Here is a 17,832-nt window from a genome sequence, read left to right as displayed (position 1 = left end):
CATGAGAAACAATTAAAGTTCAGGTTATGACTTGGTGATTGGCTCCCATAATGCGAGAGGCCTTAACTCGCCAGCCAAATGATCTATGGTTCTTCGGGGGCTTCAGAGGGCAAAATTGGACGTACTCCTATTACAAGAAACCCACTGGCAAAAGGGTATGGAGCCTCACTTCGGAGCTAAAACAGTGGGTGATGTATATGTGGCGTCATGCATGGCCAGGAAAAGAGAAGTGTCAATACTCATTTCAGCCTGCCTGGGTTTAACAGTGGATACTGTGTTAAGAGACGTGAATGATCGATTTGTGTTCATTAAGGGGAGTTTGAATGGTATAAGGATCACAGTAGGTTCAGTCTACTGCTATAACTCTGGACAAATTGAATTTTGGGAGGGTGTGAAGGATAAACTGGTTCTATTCATGGAAGGAAATCTAGCAGCGGGGGGTTATTTTAATACGGTGCTTGACACGGTAAGGGATTGAAAGAGGATGGGAGGGTGGTAATAGTTGGGCCCAATGGTAATGACTCCAAGCGTTTTAGGAGGGTGAACCGGGACTTGGGTCTTGTAGACTCAATAATATCTCTGGATGAAGGGGATAGGCCATCCACTTACTACTAGTCAGTACTCAATTCTTACTCAAGAATAGACTTAATATTAGTGGATACCGACTTGAAGGCTCAGGTCCAGGAATCTCTGTGCTCTGATCCTGTGGTCGGACCACGACTTGGTAAGGATATTCTTAGGGAACTAATTAGGCAGAGACTTTCGGGAGAGTGGAGGTACAATTACTTCCTGCTCGAGGATAGGGAGTTTGCTCAGGCACTCCTCACTGGGATTAAAGAGTACTTCACGCATAATGACAATGGGGAGGTGAAGGTGCAGATTCTCTGTGAGGGAGTTAAGGCTACGATATGTGGGGTTCTTATAAGGATGGGTTCTGAGAAACAAAAAGCAAGAAAGGAACAATAGGAATACCTCAGGAGGAAAATAGGATAGAACCGGGATGGGTGGGCGGGAGACAAGGGAAAATATCTGTCCCAAGCAAACGCTAGCAAGCTTCGACTCTATAAGGCGAAACTAAGTGCCATCCTCTTCAGGACACAGAAAAATGTGTTATTCTCGAAACAAAAGTATCACATGAAGGGGGTAAAGCTGACAAGATACTGGCATAGAGGTTAAGGGAGGAAAAAGTGGAAAGCAGTTGGGGCTAGTAAATCGGAAAAGAGGGATCCCTGGCGTACGACAATGCTAGTATTGGGACAGAGTTTGCCAAATATTATGAAGTTCTGTACACGTCTGAATGCAGGGGGCCAGGGGGATGACTCGCAGATCACATTTCTCGACCGGCTGCCTCTCCCAGGTATCTCTCAAGACGTGGTTGAAAGCTTAGACTTGCCCATTACTGAGGATAAAGTCATACAAACTATAAAAAAGATGAAATCGGAACAGGGCCAGGTAACAACGGGTTCTCCATGAAATTCTATAAAGATCCACTTTAGCCCCTTACTTAGTGAGGGTCTTTAACGTGATATTAATGGGTGAAGCCTTCGCCGAACAAAATGATGGGGCAATTATGGTGGCCATATATAAGGAAGGACATGTCATTCATCTTACCGCCTAATCTCGCTGTTGAATAATGATGTGAAGATTGTAGCCAAGGTTCTGGGCTGTAGGCTGGAGGGGATGCAACCATCCCTCCTTCATGGGGACCGGGTGGGTTTTATTCGGGGGAGGCACGGATCTAACAATATTAGGAAGATGATTGACCTAATGCACTGCGCTCAAGCTGCAGTTTTAGATGCATGCCTGATAGTGATAGACTCGGAGAAGGCCCTTGATAGGGTAGAATGGCCATTTTTGATGAAGGTTTTGGGGACAATGAGGTTTGGAGCCAACTTCTTAAGATGGGTGGAGGTCTTGCATAGAGGGCCCATGGCGAGGGTACAAGTCAATGGCCCACTGACGGATCCCTTTCGGTTGTCGAGAGGTACAAGACAAGGGTACCCCCTTTGCCATTGCTATATGTGCTCACCATGGAGCCGCTAGCAGTATCCATTAGAGTGAACCAGTTGATTGAAGAAATCCGTTGTGGTATCTTTAATTTAAATTATCCCTTTTTCACCAACGACATCTTGAGCTATTTTACCAATGATAGTTCCTTTCTCCCAGAACTGTTGGCATACATTTGTACATTTGGCTGCCTCTCAGGATTACAAATTAACGTAGACAAGTCATGCTCGTGCATAATGCCCATGAGAGATGTTAGTTTGAGTCTAGATTCTCGAACTAGATACAGGAGTATTAAGGTGGAAAAACAAGGTATACAATATCTGGGGGTTCAATTGACAAGGGATCTTAAGGCTTTGGCGAAGGCAAACTATTACCCCTTAACGGATATATTTAAGGCGGATCTAAAGCACTGGGACCCATTGATACTTTCTTGGTACGCACATATGACTTCCATAAAAATGAATGTACTCCCCCGCCTGCTATACCTATTCTCTTCCCTCCCGACTAAACTTCCAGAAAGGTACTTTAAGACCCTGAATGTGTCATTCAGCTCACTATTCTGCCACACAAATCTACTCAGAGTGAAAGTGGCACCCTCATGCTCCCGAGAAATCAGGGAGATTTTGGCCTAAACGATTTCTATTTGTATTACAAAGCTACCCAATTATGAGTTATATTGGAACGCATGAAGGAGGCCATGAGAACCCATTGGACCCATCTTAAGGAATTAGAAATGCACCCACTTAAAGTAAGAGATTACCTTTGGGCCTCGCTCAAAGACATTCCCGGGTGGCTTAGGGAACATCCCACTCTACGGGTGCTCTGGGCTACCTTGTAGAACAATAGTGTGAATAGAATGTTGTCCTCTTGGCCCTCACTGATGTCTTCAGTGTGGGGCCCTCTGTTTGATCTGCCACACCAAGGGTTGAGGTTCTCTCAACAATGGTTGGATAGGGGTCTGGAAAGTGCAGGCGAGCTGTTTAGAGAGGGTCTGTTTTTGGACTTTAAGGAAATTAGTGAAGTGCTGGGGGACAATACGGTCACCATTTTTGATTACCTTTAGATTAAGGGTATGCTTACAGATAATAAATGGGGTGAGTCTCTGGCTAGGGGCCTGAACCCATTTGAGAAAGTTCTTGGCTCCTCTACCACATGGAAGGGTATCCTGTCAAGAATATACAAGCTTCTAGTTACTCGTGTAGGACCTGGAGACAAACGTTAAAGAGATATTGGGTTGAACTTGCAGGAGGGGATATAACGGAAGAGGAGTGGGCTAAGACCTTCAGAATGACCATACATGGAAATCTGTTTACCTCCAAAATGGAACATAACTAAGATAAATAATAATAAATAATAATTTTACATTTATATAGCGCTACAAACTCTCAGGTATCTGAGCGCTGCTTATTATTACCCACGGTGTGTGGTGCTCATTTATCGACCTCGGAAGGATGAAAGGCCGAGCTTGGCCCTGCCGGGATTCGAACCTGCGCTGGCAAGCTCTGCACTGATGTCAAGGCGAGCGCTCTACTCACTGTGCCGCTTGACCGGCTTGTAAGATATTACAAGGTTGGCATAGGGATCCCTTGAAGATCAAGAATATTTGTAGGTGCCCCCCTACACGGTTCGCGGGAATGTGGGCAAGTAGGCTCACTCTCTTACATGTAGTGGCACTATCCCAAAATACGCATCTTCTGGGAAGAACTCCTAAAATGGATTAAAGAAATTACAGGAGTACAGCTTAGTATGGACCCTATCCAGATAGTCTTGGGCATTCCAGCGAAGGAAAGGGAGAAATATATGTTCCCCAGGATGTGGGAGGCAAAGTTTAGAGCAGGGAGACTGGTGATAGCCCAGCAATGGAAGGGTGGGAGGGTGCCCAAGAAAAAGGAATGAGAGCAAAAATGGTGCGATATGAGGGTTATGGAGAAACTCACAGCATTAACCAATTACCATTTAGGGTCCTTTTGGGAGGAATGGGAACCTCTCTTATCCAGATGGGAGGGAGCACATATTGATCCTTCTGGAATGAGTGACTGATAGAATGACAATGAGGAAGTGTGCTTTAGGGGGAGCCAATCCGAAAAGCTCATGATGTTTTATAAATGTTACCTCTGGGACTTTGTTATCCTCAGTCTGTGACACAGTTAGAACCGGAAACACTGGTACAACTATGGGGGTTTGGGAGAGTGGGGAGGAACGGGGAAACGTGATTTTCTTTTGGTATACATTATTGAAATGTTCTTGCTTGTAAAAAAAGAATAAATGCCAATCATAATTAAAGTTACAAAAAATGAAATGCTCACAACAAGAATGGCTGCCGTTTACCATGAAGTATATGCCCATAGCTGCCATTGCACGGCCAGGCGGTGGGGAGGCTGAGGGGGAGCATGGTTAACTATGGTTGTGAAGTCTGATGATCTGTGCTTGAAATTGTTTGTGTTCTGTTTCATATCAATGCTGAAAATCAAACTTTCATTTGGAATAAAAATAATTTGATCCATAACTCCTTTCAGAGTGATCCTATCAAATATTTTCTAAGGACCTTTTTTGTTCACCATAAAAACTGAATACAGAAGGTCCTTAAAAGATTTTGATAACTCTTATTGTTTAGAAGTTTCTCTTTGCAGTTTGTTTTTCAGGATTTCTAACATTTCGTTTCCTTCTATTTTGTTACAGGTTCTAGTAATTGGCAACAAAATATGAACATTATTTAAGAGCAAGATAAGGAATTTGGCTTTTTATCACAGCTGGTCTGATGGGCGACTCTTTAATCATACAGATTCTCTCTCAATTCACGGCGTCCAATTGATGAATTGCAAAAAATCTATTGCTATTGGATCAACTAGGTAAATGTACAAAGTTGTCGCAAGTGGCTGGAGTTCAACGGTCTAAATATAATCCGTTGTATAATTAATTAGGATATGAAAGAACTCCAGATCTTCTGCGCCACAATGATCAAAAAAACCAATCAACTTTATTCAGAAAAGTGCCCTTTTTGATAAGACGTGTTTCGGCTCTCAAAGCCTTTCTCCGTTATTCCAAGCTTCTTTCCTTTCGTTATTGTATAGATAGTAGCCTGTTTATACAATTCAACATAAAACATTCTTAAACCAAATAAAGTAAGAATATATAAAAATGAGAATTTAAGTCACATTGAGTGTAATAACAACATCACAAGATTCAGAATGTTAATCGATTTCACGAAAATAAAAATGCCAGACAATAAAGGGTTGGTAAAGGGAAGGATCAAATAGGATGTTGAAAACAGATTCAGAAAATCATGTGAGGAGAGAGAGAAAAAGACAAGAATCAACACACAAGAAAAAGAAACAACAACATGTTATTGTTGGGAGATGGTTCAGCATGTTTCATATATGCGCTAATTCATCATATAAATGTATCCTGCATGTAACTTGGGTGACTCATCCAATATTGTTAGTGTCTTCTCGCTTATTCGAAAAGCATTGTTGGTTAAAGTTGGGATTGATCCCAGAAATGTATTCCTGTAAATTATACATTCATAGGTTTCACCTTTCAAATCCTTTACTTCACATTACGTTTTGTTGCACTATACGTTTGCATTCTTATTTACTATACTAGTTTGTACACTATGGTTAAGTACATAAGTGTTCTCCCTTCTCAAAAACATCATAGCATATGCTCGGATTCTTTACTGCTGCCGTAATTGCATGAACCGTTGTATACATAAACCCCCACATATCCTACATGCAACGGTTTATGTGAGTTATCCTGTTCATATAAAATTCTGTTTGATTGTACTAGCTTGTGCACTAATCTCATGATTCATTGTAAAAGCACATATCTTGATTAATACGTATCAATTACTGCCGTCAAATCTCATCAATCGTCCTAAAAAAAACCCGCACATTTACTATAGGATTCCATCCATTTCCATAAATCTTCAAATTACCTTGTTGTTTAAATATAAGGTTGTTTCTAAAAACGCTTACCTAATACGAAAAAAATCACTTGCGTTGGCTGAACTCACTCGACTGCACAAACTCACACCATTTTGGAACTCTTTGTTATAGCGTTCCCATTGGAACGCGGCGTAGTTTGTTCCTGCATAGCACCCTCGCCATGGTTGTTCATTCTTACTGCATACGTACATTTATTTAATTATTTAAGAGCAGTTGAAGCATGAAAGTTGATTCCATCTTCCAGTAAAATCATTTTTTTCAAAATGTCGATACCTCCAGATATCTAAAGTCATTTAAAAAGTAGAACTTCCACCATAAGCCAAAAAAAGAAGACAGATATGACTTTCCTTGTGAATCTTATGTCAACTAAGAAAGAAATCTCCCCTGGTAATTCAAGATGTTATGAAAAGGTTTGAGTGCATTAAGAAGAGAGCCGAGTGGAACAATAACGAATACTTGAACATAAGTCTGCAATTAGGCAACTTAAAACCTGAAGAACTAAAAAATGAAAACGCATTATGGCATTCGGAATGCTACAAGCAGTGTACTCTTAAAACAAACATGAATAGAAGTAAACGATTGTATGGAGAGCAGTTACGCGAGTCAGAAAACAGTCTATCTCCAGCCATGAAGAAGAGGAAGAAGTAAAATCCAGCTACGCTACAATATCAAAAATACTTATATACGACAGAAATAAATGTTTCTTTTGCAATAAAGAAGGAAAAAGAAGAAATCAATTATATTTGATAGCAACTGATTCAGCAGGCATCGGTAGAACTGTCTAACAATGACACATTGAAGATTCGTCTTAGCAATTGTACAGATTCTGGAGACCCTCACGCAAGGGATATTCAACATCACAAGCAATGTTGGAATACACATGTAGTGAATGTCTTACTACGCAAGCCTACACTAAGCGGAAAGATGCTGCCAAATTCACAGTCTTACGAAGCAACAAATGTTACATTTTTATCTTCAATCAGTGATTTTCTCCTTGAAACAATTGAAAGCTATACAGGTAAATTGCGGCTTACAATGGTTTAGAAGGACAGCTGAAAACAAGAAAATAAAGGTTTCATAAGAATGTATTTGCATTATTTTTCTTAATCCCAAAAGGGTAAATGAACCACAATGAATCTCACTGAAAGTAACATGCACAAGAAGAATTTGAGGATATTGATAAAAATATGATAAAAATATGAGACCCCTTCTTAAAGCAGCTACGATTTTACAGAGAGCCGTACTAAATTGTGAAAAATTGACATTTACTGGAAGTTTTGAAGAAGTAAATTCGGCAGATGTTGTTCCAAAGGAAGTTATTTTTTACACGTGGTGTTGTGTCAAGGACAGATGGATGTGAAAACTAATTTAGGAAAGCAGGATACCCCAGGGCTCATAAATTGTCACAGATGTTTACATATGAAATGCTATCACCACGACAAGCTTCCTACTTAAGCACTTCTAGCACAAGGTATAACCGCAAAATACCCTTGCAAGTGCACTGAAAAGGTAGACACAGCAACAACTATTGTTCCTGGAAAACTATACTTCACTGAATCATGTATTTAATGCCTGCACAGCTGATGTAGCCCCCCTGCCACACAAGGTGAGGCTTTTTCGGCGTGCACTCGGTGAGCCACTGCTGTACTGTTCCACTTCGAGCTTGCTTTGATCCCGCAGAACTACTGTGATTAATTTGGTCCCAGCAAGTGGGGTACGTCTCTAAATTGTTTATCTGCAAACTTAAATACGATTCATGGCGCTTACTATCAGTGCTCTAAAATCATCTAACTTTGTATTATATCATGGTTAACCTTGACCCAGCAAGCAGCATATGTCCCTAAGCCTTTGCAGGGTTCAAAATCTAGGGGAACTGGGAGCTATTTAGATCTTGCTTGTGGCTTAGAAGAACCTATCCAGCTTGACAACAACAGCCACTTTGGCTCCCCATACCACCTGATACAGAACAAACACACCTATGTGAATTGTACTCTGTATGTTTGGAACAATCTATAAATAAACATTAAGACACATCTTTAAAACATTTAAAGTATAAGGGGGTCATACGTTATGGACAAAGAGATATGTGTGCATCATATGTGGAAGTTATCTTTGTGGAGCGCTATGTAGCTCCAGATTCCCCTGTGATAGCTCCTGGTCACTGTTTATTTTTTATTTATAATGCTCCTATACACAATGCTGGATCCCCATGAGCGGATATTGGCTCCTGCTCATCAAATCCTAATTTCGATCTCTACTGTTAGCTGCAAACTCAGTCGATTCTTGTAGCTTACCATCACTGCTTTTGAATCATCTAACTTTATATTACACCGGGATTAACCTAGTGAGTGACCCAGCAAGCGGTTTATGTCTATAAGCTGCTATCTCAACTTTAAATTGGAGCCTCGCAGCATATCACTGCTTCTAAATCATCCATCTTTGTAACCGTCCCACAATGATGTAACTTGTAACCGTACAGTAGCTGTAGCTAGCACATAGATGCCTCAGGGCTTTGTGTGCTGCTATAAAAGCAAACAAATTTAATAAATAAGTAGCAGTTGGGCTCATAATGCACACAGCTACTCGCAGCAAATTCCTCATTCAATTTCTGCACAGCATGGGAGCTTCTATCGATTGCGCTGGAGTCCTTCGGTTTGAGACACAGATAGCTACAGAGGTAATTAAACACATGGATGGGTGTGGAGTATCTCACGTTTCCTCAGAGTTGGTCAGAGGCAGATTTGTCTATTGTGCTGCCGACAACATTGACTTCCTCAAGGATACTGCGTATGGTAAAATAAATTTGCACTATACAGTAAAGGTGGTCTATTAGGAGAAGGAGGAGTCAGATGTCCTAAGCCCAATTGAAAGATCAGGACCATTGTCACTTCAATCACTGTAGAAGATTCCTCAGTCCCTGTCTGATGTAATGTCTTCTAACATTCTCAAAGGGTGTAGACCACAGAATCCTGTAAGCAGTCAAATCACTGATTAGACTGGAAGGAATAAGGTTATTTTAGATTCCAACAGGCTTGAGGACCAACTATGGATGATGCCGGAAGTCTTACCGTTGAGCGATTTTCAAGAATGTTTTGATGAAGAGTTGCTAGATAAATATTGAAATCTCACTGAAGCAACCGGGACTGATTAATGTGAGAAAGTCAGAACCACTCACTCGAGTTCCGACTTGAACAACTTACAATTTCATTATCAGTGATCCTCCAACTAAAGAAACTAGAATGCATGTACTCCCACTCATAGATGTAGACCCAACCAGCACACAAGCACAGCCCACATTCATAAAGTAGTTGAAGAAAATAACAACAACATCATCAGTTGTCACCCCAGAATCAAAAACAGTTGGAACACTGGATCTTGGCCTTCACAGGCCGGTTTTAAAATTAGCTATGGCTAAAAAAAAAGACTTGTCAAAGAACTAGTTGCCTGGACCAGGTGATGTACGTATAATAATGGCAGTGCTTTGAGCTATACCTTCTTTCTTGGATGGTACAGGCATTGAAGCCACCTTAACTGTACTTTATGGTGGAAATGTTGTGTCGAAGATTCTATCAGGGAAGTGCATAAGGAGAGCACTTGAAGCACACACGTCACTAAGGCTTGCACTTTTCAAATGCATCATCAAGGAATTCTACAAAGAGCATGTTGAAATCAAGGAAAGGATGGAACTTGAGCTTAAGAAGTTACTTAAATGTTTACAAGTGGACGATTCCCAAGAAACTAAATCAGTCCATAATTACGTTGTGAAAGGTCTGACAAATTTGAATATGATGGCCAAAATAGAAGCATTTGAGGCTAAAGAACCTCAAGAAAAACCAACACCCAAGAGTTGCTCTTCAGTACATTCATATGGTGGACACAATGCTTTTATTTATCAGATCCGCCCGAACTGCAAACTGGGATTTACGTCTTGTATCACTTGAAGAGTTGTTAAGTAATTTTTTTCCTGCTATTTGATAAACTATGCAAGTATGATAGCATGGCACTTAGCAGAAATGAAACAGCTTGAAAGCAGACACACTGTTACGCTCACCTGGTATCCACGGGGACGCCACCCAGCCCTGGTTGGATGATTTGCACTCTCGAACCCTCTCCCGGTCCCTTGGTAAGGCCTCTGGTTAAAGATGGGTCTGCAATATAGGAGAGCTGGATTCAATACCAGATTGTCTTTATGTTTTCCCACCTCCCTTGGCCTCAACTCCTTCCTCCCCCTTGGGCCTTCTCCTCATCTTAATATTGTAAAAGGTGGATTCTCCATCCAGCTCCTTGAGGCAGGGGCGCGTAGATGTAGGGGGCGAACAGCGACCAAGTTACTTCACTGGTGAAAGCCCCCCTGTGGGAATCCAGGCCTGCTGCGACTCCGTAGGTTTGCTGCTTTACAGTCTTTATATGCAGTTCTTATGTTCCTCTTAGTTCGAATAATAATGTTTCGCTTCTTTCCTTTTAGGTATGGAAAGGTATTTTGGTGTTGTCATGCAGTTTGAAGATGAGCATGGGCCGGTAGGTGAAAGCGCGGTGTGCGCGATGCTGTCCGGTGAGTAATGCGCGATGCGTGGCGCCGTTTCACCTTTTATATTGCTAACCTGTGTCTTTTCTCTCCTTGCAGGTTGCGATGTTCCTCGCCGAGCGCCGTAATGTTCCAGCAATGATACTGACCAGGAGATGACTACACAGGTTAAGAATTGTGTGGCTTTCTTCATTCGGGAGGAAACGTGAGTAAACGCTTACTAATGCTGTCTTTCTTTCTCCTCTTTCCAGGTGTGTGCGGGTCTTCGGATTCCAGCGTGCTTCGTTCAGATCGTCCAGGAAGGAACAATGTCCGCGCGCGAAGGCACGGAAGCCGTGACTCGAGCGCGGTTGAAATCCAGGAAAGTTCGGTAAAGATTGAGGGGTGAAAGGAAAGGAGGAGGAATCAAGGTACCGGGATATAGAATTCAGGAGATTAGCCCCGAGCGAACTCCGGCAGTACACGTCCAGCTATGGCGAGCAGTAGCGTTGACTCGCGCAGAGCCGCGGGGGTGTGTCTGTTTCGTAGTGTGCTGAGTGTGTAACGTAAAGGCTGGCAAACTGCGATTCGTATTCGACGGCCATGTTGGGAGGGTTACTGCATTCAGTGCTCTATGGGTCAGGGACCATGAGGTGCAAAAGGGACGCAGGCGACGGTTCATGACAGTGAGGGCCAGGGGCAAGGGTCATGACACACAGACTTGTGGAGTGAGTTTCAGAAAGGCAATTGGGTAGTAAGCAAGACAAAAGTACTCTTTTGTGCTTTAGGAGCAGATGATGCTCTGGAACATCAAAATGGGCAATAAAAGTACTTGGTGGTGTGGTTAATATTACTCAAAGGAAACTGGCTCTAGCACGATTCGTTTAGCCTCTCATGAGTTGTCAAGGCTGTCTACAAACACAAAGAAATCCCATGTGTATAAATCAACAAAATCTAATGGCCATTGGCATTGTAGAACAGGACAAAATGTTCACAGGTTCATAGCAAAAAGTACAAAATGAAAAGTCAAAAATGCAATCAATAGAAATACATGCATCATGTGAAATGACCAATCCTACCCATGCTACATACATTTGCAGCCCGTGGTGGAGACCTTCACCTGTCGGGCACACTCATTCATGAGCAGCAAGACGAATGCAAATGGATGAATCACTTTAAACGGGCCAACTCGAGTTTCGGCTTGAGGACAATATATTTATTTCACAACTCCTCTGCCTTCATCAGTGCTGAAAAAACACAGTTTCGGGTAGGAGCAGGCTCATGTCCAACTGTGCACACTAAGGCCCATGTGTGAAAATTTTCACAAGTTAGATTATTCAGGGTCACAGGGTTAGAAGACTCCCCTTCTTCAATATCGTAGCACGTCAACATGGCATCCTGTCTACAGCAGCTTGGGTGAAATTAAATCACGTATATTTGTGTGCCCATGGCACCTGAGCACCGATGAAATTTACATGCAAAACGGTCAAACTGCCAGTCCGTCACAAACGCAGCACCGGGAAATGCTCTGGCTGTGTGCAGAAACAAAAAATAAAAATTGCAGTCATTTTGAATTCTCTACAGTGGGCCTCATTACGACCCAGGCGGAAACCCATGGTGCTAATAGCACCATGGTCCATGCTGGTAATTTACCGACTCCGCCATGGAGGAAGGGGGAATTACCACCCCATTACAAGGTTGGCGGGGCGGTAATTCCCCCTTCCTCCATGGCCCTTCCCCATTCCCATTTTTGCCCCATAGGGCTCAATGGAAATGGGGGAGGAGCTAAGTACGGTACCGCAAATTGCGGTACCGTACTTAGCACCAAGGTCCCTTTGCGGGTCCCTAGTTTAACGGCTGGTGTAGACCAGCCGTTAAGGTCGGGTCCCGCAAGGGACTTGTAATTAGGCGCTAATGGGTTAACGGCGCCGCAGCCTTTTACGGCGGCGTTAATCCATCAGCGCCAGGGTCGTAATGAGGCCCAGTACCTCTTTCAATGTTCAACTTGGATGGTAGAATAATTTTAGCTGCAAACAAAAGCGAGCTGATGAATATACTGGAAGAGGAACAACATACAGAGGTTTCTAACAACTTGGCAGAGGTCTCTTTATCTGTAAGTGAGGTGAGGACAGATTATCTGTACCCGAGCAAACATGTTCAGCAGCTGTCCTTGACGGAATGGCACAATTACAAGCACTGCAGAAACATTCATATGTGAAGACATGCCATGATCTCACAATTGAATTCAACAAGAAAATAGAACCTTATCTGCTCAAGTATGATGACTCATTCAGTATTTGATGCCTACCTAGAACATTCACTCAAGAACTCCATGCAAAGGAAAAGAGCAGGAAAAGCAACACTTATTGAGTACAAAATCATGGATTCTACAAATATTACATTCTTTCCAAGAGAAACCTCCTATTGCATTCTAAAACAAAGGATGAGTCAACAGCTTACCTCTCAAATAAAGCAATTCTGCATGCACAGAGGATAAAAAGAAGCCTAGTAGCCAGTTGGAGAAATGAAGCCAAGTTATGAGATGGAAATGATATTGGAGACATTGAAAGCACATATGAGGAGACATACACAAACATCATTCTTCACTCCCTTTATGTATCACGTTGTCAGGCCCGTCACCCCTCCACATGTTTTCACCTGATAACTATGTTTCTGTCCTTTCACTGGGGTGGTCACTGTGTTTCCCATCTGACAGCATGTTTGTCACAGGAGTTGGAAATAATAGAAGATGTATAAATCTCAAATGTGTGGGCTCCTGCTTAAGAGCCTACACAAGTGCAAGCATTACTAGGCCTTCACACTTTTCCAGGGTATGATGTAACTGGGTGCTTTACAAAGAAAGGAAAATGATCTTTCTGGAAAGTTTAAGACTTCAGAAAAATAAATCCTTGGAGCTGTGGGAAGACTTGAATGTCTAGAAGAATTTAAGGAGGAAGATGAACGATTGATCATTTGTCAAGTCTACTCGCCAGGAACAAAGATTTCGGACATTGGTCAACTGCTTTGGTGGATGTTCACAAAAAAAAAAAAAAGAGATGCAAAGTGAAATTTTGCCACCAAGATACTCCCTAGTACCATACATCTTTTTTTTTTTTTTTTTAAACTTTATTTTATTAACATTTTCATAATATAACAAACAGGCTGGAAGCATTACCATAGATTCAACATGTCATCAGCCCCCAAAATAAGAGAAAAGAAGAGGAGCCCCCCCCCCCGCCCACCCAGATAAGAAAAAGGAAGAAAAGAAGAGAAAAAAGGAAAAAAACAAACCCTCCCCCCCATTAACTTGGATCCAGTAGAACCCCCTTTGCAGGGAGATGCGTTGCAACCTTTGTGTGACCGGAGTTCGGGAAAAAAGCAAGAAAATTCCAACTGCGTGATAGGCTGTATGTCGTCCATTCTCCCCCGGGACGTGGGTCCTCATTTCCATCCACCTTCCCTCCTCGAGCCTCAGTGGACCTCCCATCCCCAGATCTGCTGTACTCCGTACCAGTTAGTCTGAAAGGAGGTCATATCATTGTTCATCATCGCTGTTAATTTGTCCATCAAGAACATGTTTTTAACCTTGTGTGTCCAATCCTCCTTCGTGGGCATCTCCCTGCTCTTCCATTTCTGGGCCAATGCCACCCTCCCGGCCCTCAGCATTGTTTCCCACATCCTCGGGTATCTGTGTATCTCCGTATCCTCTGGGGGGAGGCCCAGCAGTACTGTTAGGGGATTGTGGGGAAGCGATTCCTCCGTGACTTCGGCGATCCAGCCCCTTACCCTCTCCCAGTATGTTTGCGCTTTCGGACAGTGCCACCACATGTGGCCCCTCGTGCCTGCTTGGTCACATCCCCTCGGGCAGGCGGGGGAAGTTCCCGTGAACATTTTTGACAGTTTGACGGGATCTCTGTGCCACCCCTGTAGAATTTTAAAGTTGTGCTCCATGTCTGCAGTGAGCAGGTTCCCGTGGAATGCTATTTTGAATATCCTCGACCAGGAGTCCTCAGATATTTCTTCCCCGGCCAGCTCGTTCCAGAAAGTGCGGAACCCCCTCCTTTTCTCCAGGTCAACCGTGTTGAGGATTCTGTACATTGCAGATACCGCCCCCTTCCTGGAGGTTGCAGTATCGAGTAGTTTCTCGAAGGGGGTCATCTGCCTCTTGAGCCGCTGGCCCCATGCTTGATCGCACAGGATCCCCTTCAATCGGAGGTACTCGAATATGGAGATTGTCTCCGGGCCGAGGGCGGCCTGCAAGTCCTCGTATGGTAGGAAATCTCCCTCTTTGAACAATTGTCCAGCCCATTCCAACCCTGAGTCCGACCAGGACTGTGCATTACGGAACCCCTTGTTTCCCAGTCTGAGTGGGTGACCCCAAAGGGAGGACATCGGGGACGGCCATGATGTCAGATGTGCCGTTTGGGGGCCCTCCCTCCATATTGCCCAGAGAACACCCAGTGTTGGGTGGGATTTGAGTCTGTTCGGGATGAATTTTGGTGGGGCCCATAAGAGGTCGCGTACCTTGAGTGGGTGCGCATCCATATCCTCCAGATACGACCAGTATGTGCCCATCCCTTCCCTCATGTGTTCCAAGAGGACGCGCAATTGAGCGGCGCGGAAATAGAGGTGAAAATCAGGGAGCCCGAACCCCCCCTCCTCTCTAGGTAAGGTAAGAACGGCCTTCGCGGTTCTCGGGGTCCTGCCCTGCCATACAAACTCGCGCACCGCGTTCTGGAGGACCCTGAATGTTTGGTCGGGGACGATGGTGGGGAGGGCGGTGAAAAGGTATAGTAGGCGCGGGAGTATATTCATCTTCACTGCCGTCATGCGGCCATACCAGGACAGGATCGTGGAGCCCCATCTCCGTAAATCAGCGGTGATCTGTGACATAACAGGGTCGTAGTTGGCAGGGGCGACTTTGTGCAGGTCCCTGGTCAGGAGGATCCCCAGATATCGGATTGAGGTCTTCCCCACCGCTATTCCCCCCAGACTGTCCCGGGAATCTAGCCCTGGGTCCTGAGTTCTCATGGGGAGGAGGACTGATTTAGATGTGTTGATCTTTAGGCCTGAGAATCTCCCAAATGCGGACAACAGGGACAGGAGAGGTGGGAGTGAGGATCTTGGGTCCACCAGATAGGCCAGAATGTCATCTGCAAACAGGGAGAGCTTGAATTCTACGTCGCCTCTCCTGATCCCCTTGATGTCTGAGTGTGATCTGATTGCTATTGCCAGGGGTTCCATAGTTAGGACATAAATCAACGGGGATAGTGGGCATCCCTGTCTTGTTCCTCGCGATAGAGGGAGTGGGGCCGACAGTCTACCATTCACTTGGACTCTGGCCTTAGGGGCCCTGTACAGTGCGGCCACCCAGTCCCTAATGTGGGTCCCGAAGCCCATCTTCCGGAGAGTGAGCTCCATGAACCTCCACTCGACCCTGTCGAATGCCTTTTCTGAGTCTAGGGAGAGGACGCTCGCGTCTAGGTCCGACACCTGGGCATAATGAAACAAGTCTATGGACTTGCGAATATTGTCCGAGCCCTGTCTCCCCCTAACGAATCCCACCTGGTCCCCATGGACCAGCTTCGGTAGGACCCCCTCCACCCGGCTCCCGATGACCTTGGCCAGGATCTTAACATCAATATTCAGCAAGGAGATCGGGCGGTAGGAGGAGCACTCCGAGGGGTCTCTACCGTCCTTGGGGAGAACTACGATGATTGCCTCCATCATGGAGTCCGGGAGAGGACCACCCTCCAGGACCGCATTGAACACCCTGACCAGGTGGGGGGCGAGGGCCGACCGAAACCTTTTATAAAAGTACACTGAGTATCCATCTTCGCCCGGGGAAGTGCCCACCTTCATGCCGCTGATCGCGTGTTCCACCTCCTCCTCAGTCACCGGACCCTCCAACCCCTCTGCCATCTCCCTGGTCAGAGACGGGACCTGTATGGAGTTTAGGAATTCCTCAATCTCCCCCCCGTCCCCTCTGTACTCAGACGAGTATAGCCTTTCGTAGTATCGGCGGAAGGCCTCTCCAATGTGAGAAGTATCGTGTCCCAGCTCCCCCACCTCATTCTTTACCGCCTTCACCATTCTACTCTTCTGTACTTCCCTCAGCCTCCAAGCTAGAATCCTGTCCGCCCTGTCCCCCTTTTCATAGTACTTTTGTTTGACCAGGTGGAGGCTTCTCTCTGTTTTGTGGAGGAGAAGGTCTTTTAGTTGGAGCCTATAGTCGTCCAGGGCAGCCACCCGGTCCCGGTCTAAGGGCTCCGTGGGGGAGCCTCCCGGCTGAAGTTGGGCAATTTTTCCCCTCAGATGCCTCTCCTGGGCTTCCCTTTCTCTTTTCCTCCGGGTTCCCAATCGGATCAGGACTCCCCGCAGGGTTGCTTTGAACGCGTCCCACAAGGTGTGTGTACACACCTCACCGTTGTCATTGAATTCAAAAAATTCTGTAATGGCGTCAAGGACTTCCTGGGCTAGGACCTCGTCCTTCAGGAGGGCATCGTTACACTTCCATCTTCCCCTGTGTTCATTAAAGCCCCCTCTCGCTATGGTGACTCGCACCAGGTCGTGGTCGGACCAGGGGACAGGATCCACCCTATGGCCAGAGATAAATGGGTGCAAGGTTTCATCCACCAAGACATAGTCTATCCGGGAAAATGATGTGTGCACGGACGAGTAGTAAGTGAATGTGGGGGTGTCCGTTCTAGGGGACGGGACCGTGTCCACCAGGCCCAGCTCCGAGTTGACCCTCTGGAAGCCCCGTGCCATGGTCTCATCGAGAGCCCTGGGGGCCTGGGGACCGACCCGTTTCCTGTCCCGTATTGGGTCCAGGACCATGTTGAAGTCCCCCCCCCACCACCACCGTCCCATGGACAAAGCCTTTAAGTTTATCCCTCACCTCTTCCCAAAACTGGATTTGGCCCTCATTTGGGCCGTAGACAACGGCTAGGGTGAGTGGGGCACCCTGTAGGGTTCCCCGCACCATCAGGTAGCGCCCCTCAGGGTCCTTCAGCACTGCCTCTTTCTCTAGCCCCACGTTCCTCGCTACCAGGATGGCCACCCCTCTCTTTTTGTTCTTATGGGATGCACTGAAGACCTCCCCGATACCTCCTCCCCGGATTTTGGGTTCCTTCCCCCTTGGCCAGTGGGTTTCCTGCAGGAAGAGGATGTCGAGGTTGGCCCTTCTGAACTCTCTACAGACCAGGGATCTCTTTGTGGGTGTGTTCAAGCCTCGTACATTGAGGGATCCCACTCCCAGGGCAGGTAGACTGTCAGCCATAGTCCCAGATTCCCTCCCTCTCGGTCATTACCCACGCATCTCTCTCCTTCGCATGCTCCCTTGGTTCTACTTTACGGATCTCTTCCCCTCCCCCC

At 45.2% G+C, this 17,832-nt stretch overlaps 1 protein-coding gene across 2 annotated transcripts in view; it reads right to left on the bottom strand.

Annotated features, from left to right (window-relative positions):
• Nucleotides 1-17,832, bottom strand: part of NBEAL1 (neurobeachin like 1) — a 2,018,929-nt gene that overhangs the window by 1,975,016 nt on the left and 26,081 nt on the right. The window lies entirely within an intron of this gene.

This window comes from Ambystoma mexicanum, chromosome 9 (assembly GCF_040938575.1).
Source record: "Ambystoma mexicanum isolate Mex_15411 chromosome 9, UKY_AmexF1_1, whole genome shotgun sequence".
Classification (NCBI taxonomy): Eukaryota; Metazoa; Chordata; class Amphibia; order Caudata; family Ambystomatidae; genus Ambystoma; species Ambystoma mexicanum.
The sequence above is the reverse complement of the archived record's forward strand: the minus strand, read 5'-3'. Positions and strand labels throughout refer to the sequence as shown.